This window comes from Brassica oleracea, chromosome C8, assembly GCF_000695525.1.
Source record: "Brassica oleracea var. oleracea cultivar TO1000 chromosome C8, BOL, whole genome shotgun sequence".
NCBI classification, from domain to species: Eukaryota; Viridiplantae; Streptophyta; class Magnoliopsida; order Brassicales; family Brassicaceae; genus Brassica; species Brassica oleracea.
The window spans coordinates 7,970,224-7,988,778 of NC_027755.1; the positions used below are offsets into that span (position 1 = coordinate 7,970,224).

The window sequence follows — 18,555 nt, forward strand, 5'->3', positions numbered from 1 at the left end:
AGAGGACTGCTTGTATTTATAGTTTAAATCCTGCCGACAGACCGAGATAATTCCGACGGAATTCCGACGCCAACGGCTAAGTTCGTCGGAATTTCCTCGGAATTTTTAAAATCCCCCAACGGCTCTCCAACGGCTATAATATATCCTCGGAATTCATCGGTTTTTTCGGAGGAATACATTTTTCCTCGGTATTCCATAAGAATATTCCGACGGATTGATATTTCCTCGGAATTCCGTCGGTATATTCCGAGGAAATTCCGAGGAAACCTAATTTTGTGTTTCGTCGAAATATCCTCGGAAATTCCTCGGGATATTCCGAGGATTTCATTTTCCGTCGGAATGTCCGTCAGAATACTGCTGTTTTCTTGTAGTGCTGGGTATGTTTGGATTGATCCACTACCTGAAGAATCGATGTGTTATCCAGGGAAAAAGGCTAAACGAGCAGAAGAACAACAATGTTAGTCTTCAATCCCTAAATCCTGGAGCATCTTTCTGTTATTCTGTTTTATTATCACATTGATAGCGACATTTTGAATTACATTTACTGTTTTGAGATTATATTATAATATAAAGTCATATTATATTGAAGAAGAGAATTTTTGAAAATTATATATTCTATGAGTAGTTTATTTAAGATTTTATATCTACATTTTATATAACTTTCTCTTAGACCTGGATATTTAATATGGAGCAAGGACCAAACCGAAACCGACTCAAAACATAAGTTCGATTTGGGTCCAGGTTCAGAGAAAATTACCTAATAGGTATTTTTTTGGACCCGCAGGTCTTTGTTTGATTTTGGATCCTACCCGAGACCTAGTCGAAAATATTTTGTGTATATTAAGTATATTAGGGTATTCGAATATGTTTCTGGTATTACATATATGTTTTAAGTTTTTAGTTTGGATTTACAATAGTTTTGAGTTTCAGGTAAAATTTGAATTTTTTTCAAAAAAAATTGGGTAGTCGGATAAAATTTTGGGTATTTTTTGGTTTATCGGGTCAGATTTCAAATAAATTTTAGATTTTTAGGTATTTAAATATTTTAAATTTTTTTGCAGTTTAAATATTTTTCATGTTTTGGGTATTTTTCATATTTTCAGATAATTCGAATCTTTCTGAATCCTAAATACCCGAAATGATATGTCTAGATCTGATATACTTACCATTTAGTCTGTGGAAATATTTGAAATACATACTGCAAAATTTTATTTATATATATAGGTTATAACCCGTTCTATGACATGATATTGTAAAAATTATAACCAAAGAAAAAAAAACACTTCAGCATCATGGTTAGACATGGAACTATAAACCGAGAACCAACAATGAATCAAAACCGAAGCAAAAAAACTCAAAACTAAATTGATATTCACAAATAACTAAGTGGTTCCTATATATTTAAAACCGAAAAATCAAAATCGAACCTTTAGAAAATATATTATTTTTTTGATAAATATAGATTTCAAATATGGTGGTTCTTATGATTGAAGAGATATACAATTTTTAAAAATGTGATTTTTTTTCAAAATATAGTGGTTTCCATATATCTGTTGAAAATTTTAATATTAATATAATTATGTAAAGTATTCAAAATTTTATGACAATGTAATTTTAGATAATAATTTTTCGATCATAAAGATATTTAACAAAACTGTGAAATTGTTTTTAGAACTCATTTCTGAAACATCTAAAGAAAGAAACCGTAGTACTTTTCTATTCAAAGATACACTTAATCATATATAACATGAATATGTTTACATGTCACGTAATTGCAATAGGAGGTGGACCTGAGTGGTTATAATATTTCATGTATAACTATTACATAATTAAGAATATTATAATATTTTATAGCTTTCATGTGAATATTAAATATTTTAGATGCATCACCACTTTGTAGTGCAATTGTAATGCAGTTATATAATATTCTTAATTGCGGTATTAATTTTTTTGTTTTATAAATTTATATTTGTTTTCCGTTTTAAGTGTTCTTTATTTTTTTTTATTAATTTACATTGCAGATGTATCATTTATTTGTCAAAATCTATTTATTAGTTATTCTTTTATTGTTTCCATATTTAAAAGTGTGATTTATTACGTGTATTTGAGTTATGGTAACTGAATATATTTGATGAAAAATTGATTACAAATCGATTTTTTTTTATATTTCTGAAAGACCATAATTTTTTTTTTAAATGCTATCTATGTTTCCAAACAAATCTCAAATGTACTTCAATTTTAATAATATAGATGACCAGCCCAAAGGGGATCAGAGTTGCATTGATCTCGATAAACTCCAAAACGAGTTTGTTTTCACTACAGCAAAATATATGCTTTCTCTGAAAAATTCCAGGTGGACATATTCAGGTAAACTCTTATGCGGGCAGAATATATGCTTTCTCTCCTATTTTCCTTCATGGTATGTTTTGAGTTTGCAGTATGCGGGCAGTTAGAACTTTGAATAACCGTTGCTTTAGAACTAGTTAAATGGCTCTGCGGTTGTAATTGACAGAAATTTAAGAGCTCGATCTGCTGTCATCCGTTAAAAGATTAAATATTAATAGTCTCCTTTATTTATGCGATAGCTTTGTGCATTATTGATTTAGCCGCTGGATGTTGGGATTTATTAAATCCATGTACAGCTCTATATTATCCGATTAGTACGATATTGTTCATTTTGGGCCTAATTGGCTGGTCCGAATGGATTTACCTTTGGTCTCATTCCCGAAAGATCTCGTACTAATTAGAGTTGGACATCTCTTTATATATTAGACACTCCTTGTCTAATTCTCCTATGTGGGACTTAGTTTGATATCTCACATTCTCCCCCTCAAACTAAGGACCATATTTATCTCGTGTCCCACAACTGACTTTCAGGATCTTCTGACTTGATCTCTGCCACATACCTCCCAATCCTAACTCTATGGGTCTCGTTCCTACTTGAAGGGTATTTTGGTCTTCTTGCAGATTTCTCGTCAACATGGCTCTGATACCAATTGTTGGGATTTATTAAATCCATGTCCAACTCTATATTATCCGATTAGTACGATATTATCCACTTTGAGCCTAATTGGCTTGCCCGCATGGATTTACTATTGTGCTCATTCCCAAAAGGCCTCGTACTAATTAGAGTTGGACATCTCTTTATATATTAGACACTCCTTGTCTAATTCTCCAATGTGTGACTTAGTTTGATATCTCACACTGGATGGACCAGCCTGCTTAGGTGGTATAACTGTGTCTAAGCAACTTCCTAAGGCATGATTTCAGAAGGGTTTTATAGAAACTGCTGACTGGTTCTATAAATATGCATTGTTTTTCTAACTCCAGACTCGAAAAGCACCATCGGACCTGGTTGACCTTCTTGTCCAGGCAGAATTGTATGACATGGCATTCATTGTTGTTTTAAAATTTTGGAGAGACTCGGCTTTGGAAAGGTAGAATTTCTTATTTCTGAAGTCACACTCCTTGAGAATTACGTAAGATTAAGAATGACTGCTTGTTTTCAGGGAGCTAGAAAAGATATTTGAGAATATGGCAATCAAATGTTTCCTTCCTAAAGGAACGCCGTGGACATCGTGAGTGACTGTACCTTAGCTGCTTGGTCTTTCATTAGTTACTTGTTGACGTCAGGCCCGGCTCAAAAACGTTAGTGGGCCAAGTGCTATAATAAAAATGACACTTTGGAAATTAGACTCTTAATTCACAAAAAAATTCAAAACTCAAAGCCCTAAAATAACAAAGAAATCTTAATAAAAATGGTGGGACCATGTGCATTTGCACTCTCAGCACTCCCTTAAAGCCGGCACTGGTTGATGTACCTGGTTATCCAAAATAACATGTATCTTACTTGAAATGATCGCATGCCTAATCTTATGTTAAACATCCAAGGAGGATGAAGTCACTCATTCGCCTGATAGAAACCCTGCTGTTCAAGGCTCAAAGTTGGCTGGTGACTGGGAAATTCTTGTGGTTTATCTTGTGAGTAATTAACTTATGAATTCTTGATTGGAATTTAGTTTTAGTTTCAGTTGTTAGCTAATTATTTACTATTTTAGGAGCATTGAAAGTTTTGTCATGCCATCATGAGAAGTATTAATCTAGAAAGTATGCCTTAGTTGCTCCGATTATAGGCATCTCTTTCTATTAACAGTAGTTTGGCCTCTGAAATCAGACAAGTATCCCTTCATTTCATTATTTCCCTCCACTAGGAGTGTAATTGGTTCGCTCAAGTGTGCCTGAATTTTCTTATTGGTGCGTAGGGGTATATAAAGTTTAATCATTGTTTGGTTTGGGAAATAATTTGAGTACCCGATATGTATAAATGCAGAAGAGGTACAAAGACATACACGCTAGACTACCAGTTACTGTTGCTTCAACCCTTCTTCAGGCGGATTCTTGTATAGAAATGCCTCTCTGGCTGGTTCAGATGTTTAAGGTAACCTCTTGTTAACATCTTGGGATATTTGAGTAGATTAACTTTTGGGAAGTTTACTCAAACATTATACATATTAGGACATATTACAAGAATCATACAAAACTTTTTTTATTACTGCCTTTTATTTAATACCCAACGTGTACTTTTATTATGTTGAGAGAAAAATGTATTTATAAGAATGTCATTATTTTTAATGCCACGTAAGCAAAAAACCGGTGCCACGTAGGACTGCGCTGACTGTAGAGACGTGAAAATCACCAGAGTGTTCAACCGAAACAATGCTGAGCAAGTCGGAGTGTTTGGCGGGAGTCATTCAAAGAAGGAGAATGATGTGGCAAATGAAGACTTATCAATTGTGAGGATATACATCAAATCGAGAGATTCTAGGAGTAGAATTGAAGATTCGAGATGATCTCTAACAAGAAGATCAGATCATCTATTGAAGTTAAATAGGTGATGCTGGGCGCAAAAGTGTGTTGCGCTTTTGGAAGGATTAGAAAGTGTGTGAGAGAGAGAGGATTACGAGTTTGTTCGTGAGTGTTTAGAAACTGGCCAGTGTTGATTCACGTGTCGTGAAGTCAAGTAAACCTGATTAAACAGATTGGTTGTAATTTGTTTAAAGAGTTTCTAATAAGAGTATTGTTTTGCAATTCATTCAAGCTTTACAATTGAATATATGTGCTCAGGGTTTTTCATTTGGTATCAGAGCAGGAACCTATCTAGATTCATTGATCTACAACAGGTAGAGATCCTGAGGTGAGCATGGATTCGTCAAAGGAGCTTGTGGCTGTGCAAAGAACGTTTATGCTTGATGTAAACAATTTTGGACATTGGAAAGTTCGAATGAAACAAAAACTCAAAGGTATTGAAGAAGATGTGTGGAATGCGGTCGAGTCAGGATGGACAGAGCCATGTGTCAAAATGGAGGATCGAGAGTATGCTCCAAAACCTAAGGAGCAGTGGACGGAAACTGATAAGCTAGCATCTAAGCACAACTCCAAAGCCATCTCTGAAATCTTCAATGCAATTACTGCAGAACAGTTCAAAATTGTTCAAGGATGCTCCTCAACAAAGGACGCATGGGAAACTCTCGTAGACTATTATGAGGGAACCTCAACTATCAAAACAACAAGACTTGATCATCTAGCTGCTCAATTCGAAAATCTAAGGATGTCTAAAGATGAGTCGATAACAGTTTTCAGTTCCAAACTAATGGCAATAGCTCACGGAGCTACAGTGCTTGGAAAGGAGTACAAGGATAAGAAATTGGTCAATAAAATGATTCGTTGTCTTCCAGAAAAATTTGCAAACTACAAACCCTTGCTGAAGGTTGGAATGAACACTGATGATATGAAATTCTCACAACTTGTGGGGATACTTAAAGCCGAAGAGATGGAATCTGGTGGTGAACAAGATAAAAAGGGTAAAGGGATCGCTTTCTCTGCTGAGAAGGAGGAAGATAAGATACAAGTACTTCATGATACACTAAATCAGAAACTGGAAGACAGTATGGGACTGATTGCTCGAAACTTCAAAAAGGCTCTAAGAAGGGTTGAAAAAGGTCAGGGAAGAAGTCAAGGTTTTGAACAGACGAATGACTCAAACCAAGAGTGGCGACGTGACAAGGAACGAAGTGGTTATAGAACTGGTAGAAGTGATGGGAATCAGTTCAACAGGAAACGTGATCTGAAATGTCATGAATGTGAAGGGTATGGTCACATCAGATCTGAATGTCCTCTTGCCAAATGCAAAGAACTCAAATGCGGGGAGTGTAAAGGTTTTGGTCACACTAAAGCTGAGTGTCCAAACGTACTTAAAAGAGGAGAAAAATCTTTTTTAAGTTTCGGTGATACTGAATCTGAGAATGAAGACGATGATGAACATATGATGAATCTAGTTGCATTGGTGAGTGAACAAGCAGATAGTAAGTCATCTGCGGAATCAGATTCAGATGATGACGGAGAAATTGATCCATCAGTCGAGTATCGAAAGCTATATGACAATTGGGTGGTGTTGAGCAATGAAAATCTGAAACTGTTGAAAGACAGAGCGTTGTTAGAAGCTCAGATTAACATACTTGAGATGGAGAAACTCACGGAGATTGTTGCAAAAAAGTGTTCTACTGGTAAAGCGATACTGATTGAGGACACCATAGAACAAAAGAGGATCAGTGAACTAGACTGGCTGAACTTTTGAATCAGGAGGAAGAGAAGAACATGAGTCTGGAAGTCAGTTTGAGTGACAATTATAAGAGAATAAGAATGCTGAATACTTGAACGAAAGAGCTTGATAAAATCCTAAACATGGGACAATCTCCCAATGTGAGCATGGGACTTGGTTACTGTGGTGGAGAGATGAGGAAGAATCAGACGTCTTTTGCTACAACTTCTGGAACTACCATCTTTGTCCGTCCAGAATGAAAATCAACTGAAGCTCCCGTGAAAGAACAGAACAGTTCAAACATTCAGATGGTGAAGAGTAAGAGTCCAGTGAAGAAATCCGTGACACTCAAAAGAAGCTGCAATTCTTGTGGACACCAAGGTCATATTGCTAGATATTGCTATGAACGGATGAACAATATTAAGAAGGCTTGGAAAAGTGGGTTGATCTACCCGGAATCAAAATTCTACGGTTATGTTTGGGTCCCTAAGTCAGTTCTGTATGCAAGGCAAATGGAGGATGAGTATGATGATGAATTTGATGTCATTTGCAACATAGCTCAAATTGGAAGTGTGAAAACCGATCCATTTGAAGAAATAGCTGAAACATGCATTGATGAGGAACCTCAGTTAGTGTGTAATCTGTCACAGATTGAATTGGAGGACAACCCCATTAACGATGCAAATAGTTTGGTTGCCTACATGTCTTCTGAAGTGTCTAAACAAGTTCCTTGGTATTTTCACAGTGGTTGCTCAAGACATATGACTGGAGAACAACAAATCGTGACATCCTACAATGAAACAAGTGGAGGCAAAGTGACTTTTGGAGATGGAGGAAAGGGAAAAATCAGAGGAGTTGGCAACATTGATGATCCAGATCAGCTATCGTTGATAAATGTTTACTATGTTGAAGGGTTAAAGGCTAATCTTATTAGTGTCAGTCAGCTATGCGATGAAGGACTTAGGGTTGTCTTCACCAAGACAGAATGTCAAGCAATTGACGTCAAGGGAAATATTGTACTTGAAGGTATACGATCTGCGAACAATTGCTATATGTGGAAGCCATTGGAGGTATGCTTGTCTGCATCAGAATCTCAACTTGATCTGTGGCATAAGCGCATTGGACATATGAATGTTAACGGTATGCAGAGAATTGTCAAAGCTAATGTAGTGAGGGGAGTGCCTAAACTTGAAGAATCATCAGGGACAGTCTGCAAGGCATGTTGTTAAGGCAAACAGATAAAGGTACAACACAAACAAGTGAAAGAGATTACATCCAAACGTGTGCTAGAATTGATACACATGGATCTTATGGGGCCGATTCAGACAGAGAGTATTGGTGGTCGAAGATACATATTTGTGCTGGTAGATGATTTCTCTCGTTTCACATGGGTCAGTTTCTTGAGGGAAAAATCAGAAACGTTGCAAAGTTTCAAGATACTGGCTTTACAACTGACCAATGAGAAAGGCAAGATTGCACAAATCCGAAGCGATCATGGAGGCAAATTTCAAAATGCTGCATTTGAAAGGTTCTGCCAGGAACAAGGAATCAGGCGTTAGGTTTCAGCACCTAGAACTCCTCAACAGAATGGCATTGTTGAGAAGAAGAACCGAACTCTGCAGGAAATGGCTAGAGCAATGATGCATTACAATCAAGTTCCTACCAGGTTTTGGGTAGAAGCTATAAGTACAGCATGTTACATTATCAACAGAGTCTATGTTAAACCGGGAACAAAAACGACTCCATATGAGATCTGGAGACGGAAGACACCGAACTTGAGTCACTTTCATATTTTTGGCTGCACATACTACATACTCAACGACAGAGAGAACCTGGGCAAGTTAGATTCAAGAAGCGATGAAGGAATCTTTCTGGGTTACTCTACTCATAGCATGGCATTTAGAGTCTACAACAAAACCACGAAGATGGTTTCTGATGCAGTAAATGTTGTCTTTGATGACCGAAGTGGGTGCAGTTTGCAAGAGATAAATCAAGATGAGAACTTAACTCATGATCGAAATAAGGAAGTGCTCAACATGGACAATGCCCCTCAGACAAGCATAGTTGAACCAGACAAATTACAAGTTCACATAAATCACTCAGCAGAGGATGTGATCGGAGAATTGGATGCTGAAAGAGTTACAAGGAAGTTACAAATTATCTTTAAAGAAATGGTTAAACTTGCTTGCTTCATTTCACTCACTGAGCCTAAAGATGTATTTGATGCATTGGAGGATGAATTCTGGACAGATTCATGTCATGAAGAGCTTGATCAGTTTACTAGACATGATGTGTGGGAGTTAATGCCTAAGCCATTTGGTGTGAATGTAATTGGTACTAAATGGATTTTCAAGAAAAAAATAGATGAAGATGGGAATGTTGTGAGAAACAAATCCAGACTGGTTGCGCAAGGATGCCAGATAGAAGGAGTGGACTTTGATGAAACGTTTGCACTAGTGGCACACTTGGAGTCTATACGGCTTCTTCTTGGAATCGCTTGTAAACTCAACATCAGATTGTACCAGATGGATGTCAAAAGTGCTTTTCTGAATGGTCTACTTCAAGAAGAGGTGTACGTTGCCCAACCTAAAGGCTTTGAAGATCCAAAGTATCCAAATCATGTGTACAAGCTGAAGAGAGCGTTGTATGGATTGAAACAAGCTCCTAGAGCTTGGTATGAGCGGCTCACACACTACTTACTCAAGTCTGGGTTTAAGCGTGGAAGTGTAGACAGAACCTTGTTCATCCTTGAGAAAGAAAAAGAAATGCTTGTGATGCAAATCTATGTTGATGACATAATTTTTGGAGGAACCAAGGAGCATCTGGTAAAAGAGTTTGTTCAAACCATGAATTTGAGATGAGTATGGTTGGAGAACTAAACTACTTCCTGGGTCTTCAAATAAAACAAATGGATGAAGGAATTTTTGTTACACAGAGCACTTACGCTAAAAATCTTGTGACAAGATTTGACATGCACCTGTCCAAGGAATCAAAAACCCCTATGAGCACGACATGTAAATTGTGCAAGGACGACAATGGTGTGAAAGTAGATGAAAAGCTATATCGTGCAATGATTGGAAGTTTATTGTACTTGACGGCCAGTCGACCTGATATTTGTTACAGTGTTGGTGTGTGTGCTCGGTATCAAGCCAGCCCTCGGGTGTCACATATGAACGCTCTCAAGCGAATCATCAAATATGTGAAGGGAACGGTAAGTCTGGGGTTGTTATACACCAAAGACACTAACACAAGTCTGGCTGGTTTTTGTGATGCAGATTGGACAGGAAGCTTAGATGACAGAAGAAGCACATCAGGAGAATACTTCTTCCTTGGGAACAACATGGTATCTTGGCATAGCAAAAAGAAAAATTGTGTGTCACTATCAACAGCAGAGGCTCAGTACATTGCCCTTGGAAGTTGCTGCACACAAATCTTGTGGATGAAGCACATGCTGGCTGATTACGGTATGGACTTTAACCCGTTGTTAGTTCATTGTGATAACCAGAGTGCAATAAATATCTCAAAAAATCCAGTAATGCTTTCGAAAACAAAACACATTGCCATTAGATATCACTTTGTTAGGGACTTGGTTGAGGCGAAGATAGTGGTCATAGAATATGTTCCAACATCAAGACAATTAGCTGATATATTTACTAAGGCTCTTGACCTGAACACATTTTTAAACTTAAGAAAATCAATTGGCATCTGTGAAGCATGATCGGCTCTGGCCATGAGAGGTGACACATATGTATATATTGAGAAGATAGATCTGTATGAGATAAAAAAAAAAATTTTAAACCCCATGTTGACAAATCGTGTGTAAAGAGGGCTACTTATCATGCACTAGAAAGTATAGATTACTTTGGGAGTTTAAACTGTGAGACAGAATTGATAGTCAGCTTGGATATGGATGCAACCACATTTGTAGCTAAGTATGATATCTATGAATGTTCAAATATGAAAGACACTCAGATCGGATCTGGACGCTAAAACGTTTACATCTGAGTCTGATCAATGGCTGGATTTGTAAATAGAAACTAAGATGTGAGCAGAAAATGACTTTTCCAGCAAAATAAAATAAATAAATTAAAAAAAAGTTTTTGATGCATGAAATAAATAAAAGAAAATGCTCGAAAGTCACCCAGGGAGATGGACACTCTCTTTGGTCTTGGGTATTACCCTACTTAAGCCTAAAGAAGATCACTGTTCGGACTGGGAATTGCTCATTAAGCTTATACTATTTTATCACGGTTAGAAGTAATAGCTTCATGTGTATGATGATGTGAAGACTAGTGCACATTGATCAAAGTGATGAAAGCTGGTCCTCCAGCCATTGCGGCGAGCCAATGGGTTGACTATTTCATTGACTGCTATGTTATCTTAGACGGATCTTCTCTTGATATGGTACATGGTTGTCACACCCTCCTCTGGCCAACACAAGTCAAGGTTGTAAATATTCGGGAAAAGTTTTTAAAAGGTATTGTTAACTGGACATGTTCTTGTCTCGCTTAGAATTCCCTCACTAAGTCATGAGGACATAAATATTTGGCTTGTTCTGTGTTTCAATGTTTTCGGTAACTGAGGAGCACTAAATCGCAATTGGGATAAAATTGGGTCATTTGAGCCGCTAATGTGCATGTGTGGGAAAGTGTGTTTGTGAATGTTTTTTTTAGGGTTAAACCGAGTTGGTGGAGCTATAAAAGCCGTTCTTAGCTTATATCTCTTCACAAAAGGAAACATCCTCTCTCTCTTGAAGAAACATGAGTGACAATCAAAGACTAAGAACTCGGCGACAAGTGCTCTCAGCCATGGTGAAGAAGTTGGCAAGGAACCCTACAAAACCATCCCCAGAGAAACTTCACCATTCCGGAGTGGTTGATCTTTGTGAATCATCTCAACCGTCATCCTCAAGGTCAAAATCTCTCCGAAATAAGAAGACAGCCTCAATCGATGAAATCTTTCCAGATCCTCTACCGAATTCAACGGAGGAAGATCGCGACGCTGAGGTGGTAGCTGATAGCGAGGATGAAGAGCAACGGTCACAAGACGACATGCAAGACCAACTTGAAGCTGATGGTGAAGACGAGGCTCAACAAGATGAGGAAAATTGTCCAGATCCAATGGAAACGCTTGGAGAACTTGATTTCGTCTATGAAGAGTTGGAGCTACAAGTGGATACTCACAGGGCGCGACATCAGGCGCGCATGGCTGCAACACCAACATTGAGAAAGCCGCTGCGACGTCCTTTTGATGCAACTTTCTACTCATGAGCTGCGAATTAGAGGTATCAACACTTGATCACCCGAACCATTTTGAACCAAAAGTTTCTACCTTTTGATGCACCAAAATTGGTAGATGCAAGAAAAATCATTAAAAAGTCTCAGCTGATGTATATGGTGTTAGATGTGCCGAGCTATACTCTAGATATTGTGTATGAGTTCTATGTGAATCTTGCGAACATGATTAAGCGTGATGGCACTCCCTGGGTGTTTGTGAGGAAGCATATGTATGAGTTCTCTCCGGGCATAATCAACAGTATCTTCAAAACCCCATGTCAAGAAGCTGACTTTCCTCGCATGCTGTGGACTACGGAAAATCTGGATGATGCTGTGAGCACTATCACTGGTGGTAAAAAAGATTGGATGGGGAAACTTGAGCATGTTGGACGTGACACCCTCGATGAACATTATGTGTCTTCCATTGGATGCCTACGGTGAATCGATCAACTTTGACAATAGATCGGTTAAAGTTCATTCACATGCTCACTGAAGGGAGACCCTTTGAATTTGGAGTCATGGTGTTCGGTCAGATTTATGAGCTCTAACAACAAGCAATCTCTGGAAAGGCAAATAAGCTGTTCTTTCCCAACCTCATCCAACATGTGCTTGAGATGCAACATCCAATACCCGTTCGTGGCGTCGACGCCGATCCCGTAGCTCTAGTTAAGATGGTTTTGGACTTGAAGCAAGGGTTGCCTAATAAACCAGCTGGAACCGGTTCAGCTAAGTATTCTCTCAACAAAGACATGGGTCGCTATCATCGTCTCTTGGACACAATCGTCGACAGGGCAACAAGTAAGTGTTTTCATTCTCTATCAATACTATTGTTTTGAATGATATATTAGTTGGTTTTTTGAGTGACTATGCCAGCAAGCAGGGGGAGTGTATGGTGATCTATCTACTCTAGGTGATAGTAGCAGTAATGACGAAGCATGCGAAGCATGTGCTGAAGACCATGACAGTCTCAGTGATGAGTTCTAGGATGGATATGTTTAGGGGGAGACTAGGCATAGTCTATTACCTAGCGTGTTTTCTATTTTTTAGATGTTTAAGACTGCACATGTATCTAGGGGGAGATTGTTTTTGTTTTGGGTATGTATTCAGTATGGTGCTTAGACGCTTTCGGCTTGTATTAAAACGATCTTTGGATTTAATGCTATGTGGTTATGTGACTTATGATTACTAATGTGTGTGAAAGGATTGGAAGTAGTTTACATTGCTGTCGCAGGTGCTTAATGATGATGATAAACACTCAAAAAGGGGGAGATTGTAGAGACGTGAAAATCACCAAAGTGTTCAACCAAAACAATGCTGAGCAAGTCGGAGTGTTTGGCGGGAGTCTTTCAAAGAAGGAGAATGACGTGGCAAATGAAGACTTATCAATTGTGAGGATATACATCAAATCGAGAGATTCTAGGAGTAGAGTTGAAGATTTGAGATTATTTCAAGAAGATCAGATCATCTATTGAAGTTAAATAGGTGATGCTGGGCGCAAAAGCATGTTGTGCTTTTGGAAGGATTAGAAAGTGTGTGAGAGGGAGGATTACGAGTTTGTTCGTGAGTGTTTAGAAACAGGTCAGTGTTGATTCACGTGTCGTGAAGTCAAGTAAGCCTGATTAAACAGATTGGTTGTAATTTGTTTAAAGAGTTTCTAAAAAAGAGTATTGTTTTGCAATTCATTCAAGCTTTACAATTGAATATTTGTGCTCAAGGTTTTTCACTGACATGTATTAATGAACTCAGCCGTAAAGCGCTACAAACTTCGTTACGGCTGAGTTATGGTTACGTTGTGGTTGAGTTAAACAAAGCGGCTGACTTGTGATAAATTGGCTGACTTACGAACAGAAGTCAGCCGTTAGTGATGGCTGATTTACAGATTTCAGGCTGATTTATGGGATAACGGCTTACTTATATATCGGCGGGATGATTTCTCAAAAATTTGGCTGAGTTATAGTTAAGACATGGCAGATTTATGTTTCGCCATCTGATTTAATGATCATCATCTAGCTGAGTTACTAAATTTACGGCTGAGTTATATTTAATCAGCCGTACAGTAAACTCAGCTTAATTACAACTGACTTATCAGCGAAAGATTAATTAATAGAATCTCATTCATTTGACGGCTGATTTATTTGATGATACATATGACTTATGATTTTCATCCTAATTACGGCTGATTTTGATGGCTGATTTATTTAGGCTGAGTTATCTGTTCGTTTGGTGGCTAGCTTACCTATATTCCAAGTCATCATCCATGTCATCAGCTTTTATTTGACATGTCATTACTAATGTTACAACAGTAAAATAAGGGTCTATGCTATTCTTTATTCTTCATCTTCTTTATCTATCTTCTTTCATCTTATTCTTCATCTTTCTCTGAGATCTTATGGATCTGGTAATTTTTTTTCCGCAACTGGGTCTAAAAAAACATAGATTTTAAAAAATTAAAAATCTGAGACAGATCTACAGTAGTCGTCGTCGTTTTCGTTGATGATCGGTTAAAGAAGAAGCTTCCTCTCCTCCAATGTCATGTATGGTGGTCCGACATCCTGTTGCTCCCTCTCTCTTCGGATTCGTCGTCTGGCAGAAGAAGAAAGACACAAAGAGAGAGATGAAGAAGCTTAGTCCCGAAAATTGTAAGAAAAGGAGAGAGTTGGACAAAAAAAAGTAAGAAAAGGAGAGAAGAAGAAAAAGATGATGAATTTGAAAGCTGATTTTATATGTTTGATGACTCAAATGGTGCGTCATCTGAATATGATAACTTTAGTTCATACAGTGAGTCTCCAACACATACGTTATGGCTGAATTATGCATACGTTACGGCTGAGATATGCATACGTTACAGCTGACTTATACCATTCATATACGTTACGGCTAAGTTATGCATAATTTACGACTGAGTTATGCAAACGTTACGGCTGAGTTATAATCAAATTATGGTTGAGTTATGCATATGTTATGGCTGAGTTATGGTTACTCTATAGTTTAGGTGTTTGAGGTCAAATTTAGGAAAATATTAAAGTTTTAATATTGTGTTCAGAGTTGAAGAAATAGTTTTGTTCCCGACCAAAATACAAAACATCGCGAAACAAATTACACTTGACGGCTGACTTATAGGAACATTACGGCTTGCTTATACCATTCAGATATGTTACGGCTGAGTTATGCATACTTTACGGCAGAGTTATGCATACGTTACGGCTGAGTTATAATAAAATTATGGTTGAGTTATGCATATGTTATGGCTAAGTTATGGTTACTCTATAGTTTAGGGTTTGAGGTTCAAATTTAAGAAATGATTTAAAGTTTAATATTGTGTTCAAAGTTGAAGGAATGATTTTGTTCCCGCCCAAAATACGAAACGTCGCGAAACAAATTACACTTGACGACTGACTTATAGGAACGTTACGGCTGACTTATACCATTCAGATACGTTACAGCTGAGTTATGCATATTTTACGGTTGAGTTATGCATACGTTACGGCTGAGTTATAATCAAATTATGGTTGAGTTATGCCTACGTTATGGCTGAGTTATGGTTACTCTATAGTTTAGGTTTTGAGGTTCAAATTTAAGAAAAGATTAAAGTTTTAATATTGTGTTCAGAGTTGATGGAAAGATTTTGTCAAAATACGAAACGTCGCGAAACAAATTACACTTGACAGCTGACTTATAGGAAAGTTACGACTGACTTATGCATACCTTACGGCTGAGTTATTCATACATTACGGCTGAGTTAAAATCAAATTAGGGTTGAGTTATGCATACGTTATGGCAGAGTTATGGTTACAATACGGCTTCGTTATAACCAAGTCCACCAAAAAAGCTTCTAGCAGGCTCAAGATTCATTATCCAAACTTAAATTGATTTAGAAGCCAAAAGAGAAACTAAAAAGATGAGTCTATAGATTAGGAATCAAGAGACAAATCAGTCGCATAAACAGTATAGATCTAAATACTCAAAAATCGGAGACAGATCTATTGCAGTGGTTGTCGTCTTCGATCGTGGTCGGTTAGAGAAGAATATTTCTCTCCTCCAGTTCCATGTATGGTGATCTGACATCCTGCTGTTCTCTCTCTCATCGGATTCGTCGTTTTGCAGAAGAAGAAAGAGTTAAAGAGAGAGAGAGAGATAAAGAGGCTAAGTCCCGTCAATTGTAAGAATATGAGAGAATGATTTTTGGCCTTTACATTTCATTTAATCAATGACCATAAATTGTGATCCATGGAAAATAAAGATTAAACAATGAGAAAAAAGGACGAGGATAGACAAAAAGATAATTTTTAACCCTTAGATTAAAATCAATCAATGATTCAATGGTCATGAAAAAAAGCAATGTAAATTGTAATTTAGTTCATTTCAATTTGTTTTAAAAATTGCTTAAATTTAAAGAATGCAATTACATGTTTAAATCAAAATTTAAAAATTAAAGATTAATTTTTTTAAAAAATGATTAAAATTTGAGTTTAACTCTAAACTATAAACCTAAACTTTAAACCTAAACATTAAACTTTAAATAATAAAAATATCAGATTTAATGTTCAAAGATAAACTTTATAATTTTATAACTTCTTAACTTTATAACTATATAGTTTCGGATTAGAGGTTTAGATTTAAGAAAAGATTTAAGTTAGAGTTTTGTAAGTAAGAATTGTATAAGTGATTGTAAGAGAACATATATCTCAAGATCAAGTTAAAGTCTCAACCTTAAAATTCAAGAAACTATACACATTCAGTTGATTTATATTCACTTGATATTGATAAGTTGATCTTCAATATAATTTTTTAAAGTACTTGAATTCAGCATTCAGATTTTAGGGTATGTTTGAGGTATGGCTGAGTTATATAAACGATATGACTGAGTTATCTAAACGACACGAGTGAGTTATATAAACATTTTCTGATTTAGGGTATGTTTGAGGTATGCCTGAGTTATATAAACGACACGGTTGAGATATATAAACGACACTGCTGAGTTGTGTAAATATAGCATAAGTCAAATACAAAATACATGGGTAAGTTATGTTTTTTACATAGAAAACTGAAAATACAGGTTTCTGCACCATTCCGGTGATAACTCCTCCATGTCTCCAACCTTCATTGAATTCACCTGTGTCGTCTCTTCTGAATCTGTCACTTCTTTTTGTCTCCTTCGTCTTCTCTTTCACTCATATCTTGAAATATTTTTTTAGATTATCCAAATATAGGTAGCAAATCACAAACAAACTTAAATGAATACATCCCACAATTGCTAATTTGGGTGTTTTTGGAATGTATTTATCTTTTATCCTCGGAATGCACATTTCTTATAGCTAGGTTTTCGGAGATTGACGGGAAGTAACTCAGCCACAACTGCATATATAAACCAGCCATAAAAGAAAAGTAACTCAGCCACAACATAAACTAAAACTCAGCCATAAACTCGAAAAACTCAACAGAGAAGATGATTTCAGGCGATTGCAGCGAAAAAGATTTCGTAGAAACGCTTGCGGAGACGACGATTTCGGTGAAAACATAATCGGAGAAGATAGTTCGAGAATTTCGAACGATAAACAACAATATCGAACCAAAAGATTAGGGTTTAAGCGACGAACGATGAAACCTGTGAATTTTTTTTCAACACATGAAGTTTAGTTATAAAAACGATTCATTGTCATTCTTCTCTTTGATCAAAATAATTACAGTTATAATGACGTGGATATAGAAATTAGTGATATGGATTTGTTGTTGAAAAATAGTCTCAATTAATAAAAAACTAACCAAAGGCTTTAATTGTAATTTACTAGGGATATACAAACATTATGGTAATTTTAAAAAGATATATATTATTCTAGTCATATCTCAACTTTTCCATAACATTCAATTAATTTTCTCTTAATTTTTAAGTATTTGTTATATTATAGTCGGAATAATTTTAAGTTGCTTTAAGAATATCGGATCAAAGTTTGGATTTGGTTGTACTACATCCTTGATAAAAATAACGTACATGCGTGAACAATGTTGCATCAGCAAGCCTTTACGTCACTATTAATATCTGAGATGCAGAATCTTGAGTAGATTTATGTATTCTTTTTGCATGACTGCCTAATAACCTTTCTTTACAATTCATTTGTTGATTGGAATCTACGGCTAGTGATACCACTAAAATTATCCTAAATAGTGACTTACTCTCTCAAATAAGAGGTTTAATTGCAGTACTTAGGGATCGAATACACAAGGAGCTAGAGAACCTATTAAATCTAGTAAATTATTAATTCTAAGTGTTTGTTATTTTATAGTTTAAAAGTAAATAGCAATCCTAATTGAGCAAGTCTATTGCTCGACTAACAAGATGATTGGGGGTGTAACTTATTGGAAGATATTAGATGCAGGGTTTCTATTCAGGCGTTAGAGATTATAATCCTATAGATGTCTAACAGTTGCATGCATGATATATTAGAGCTCAACTCCTTAATCACAGTGATCAGCGATGGCAATGTTTCACTGGTTAACTAACTAGATCTTGGATCTCAACTGTCGTCTTTTGATCACAAGAAAGTGTCGATCGATGATCCTATAGGGATATCGATCGATACACCTGTCGCAAATATCGATCGATTGTCAGAAAACAATATCGATTGATGCTTCTAGTTAAGCCCTAGGCGCGGGTTGATAATGCTCACTAGTCTCCTAGATCAG

The 18,555-nt window shown here is 36.6% G+C and overlaps 1 pseudogene; it reads left to right on the top strand.

Moving 5' to 3' along the window:
- Positions 1 to 18,555, top strand: part of LOC106308573 — a 37,348-nt pseudogene that overhangs the window by 8,241 nt on the left and 10,552 nt on the right.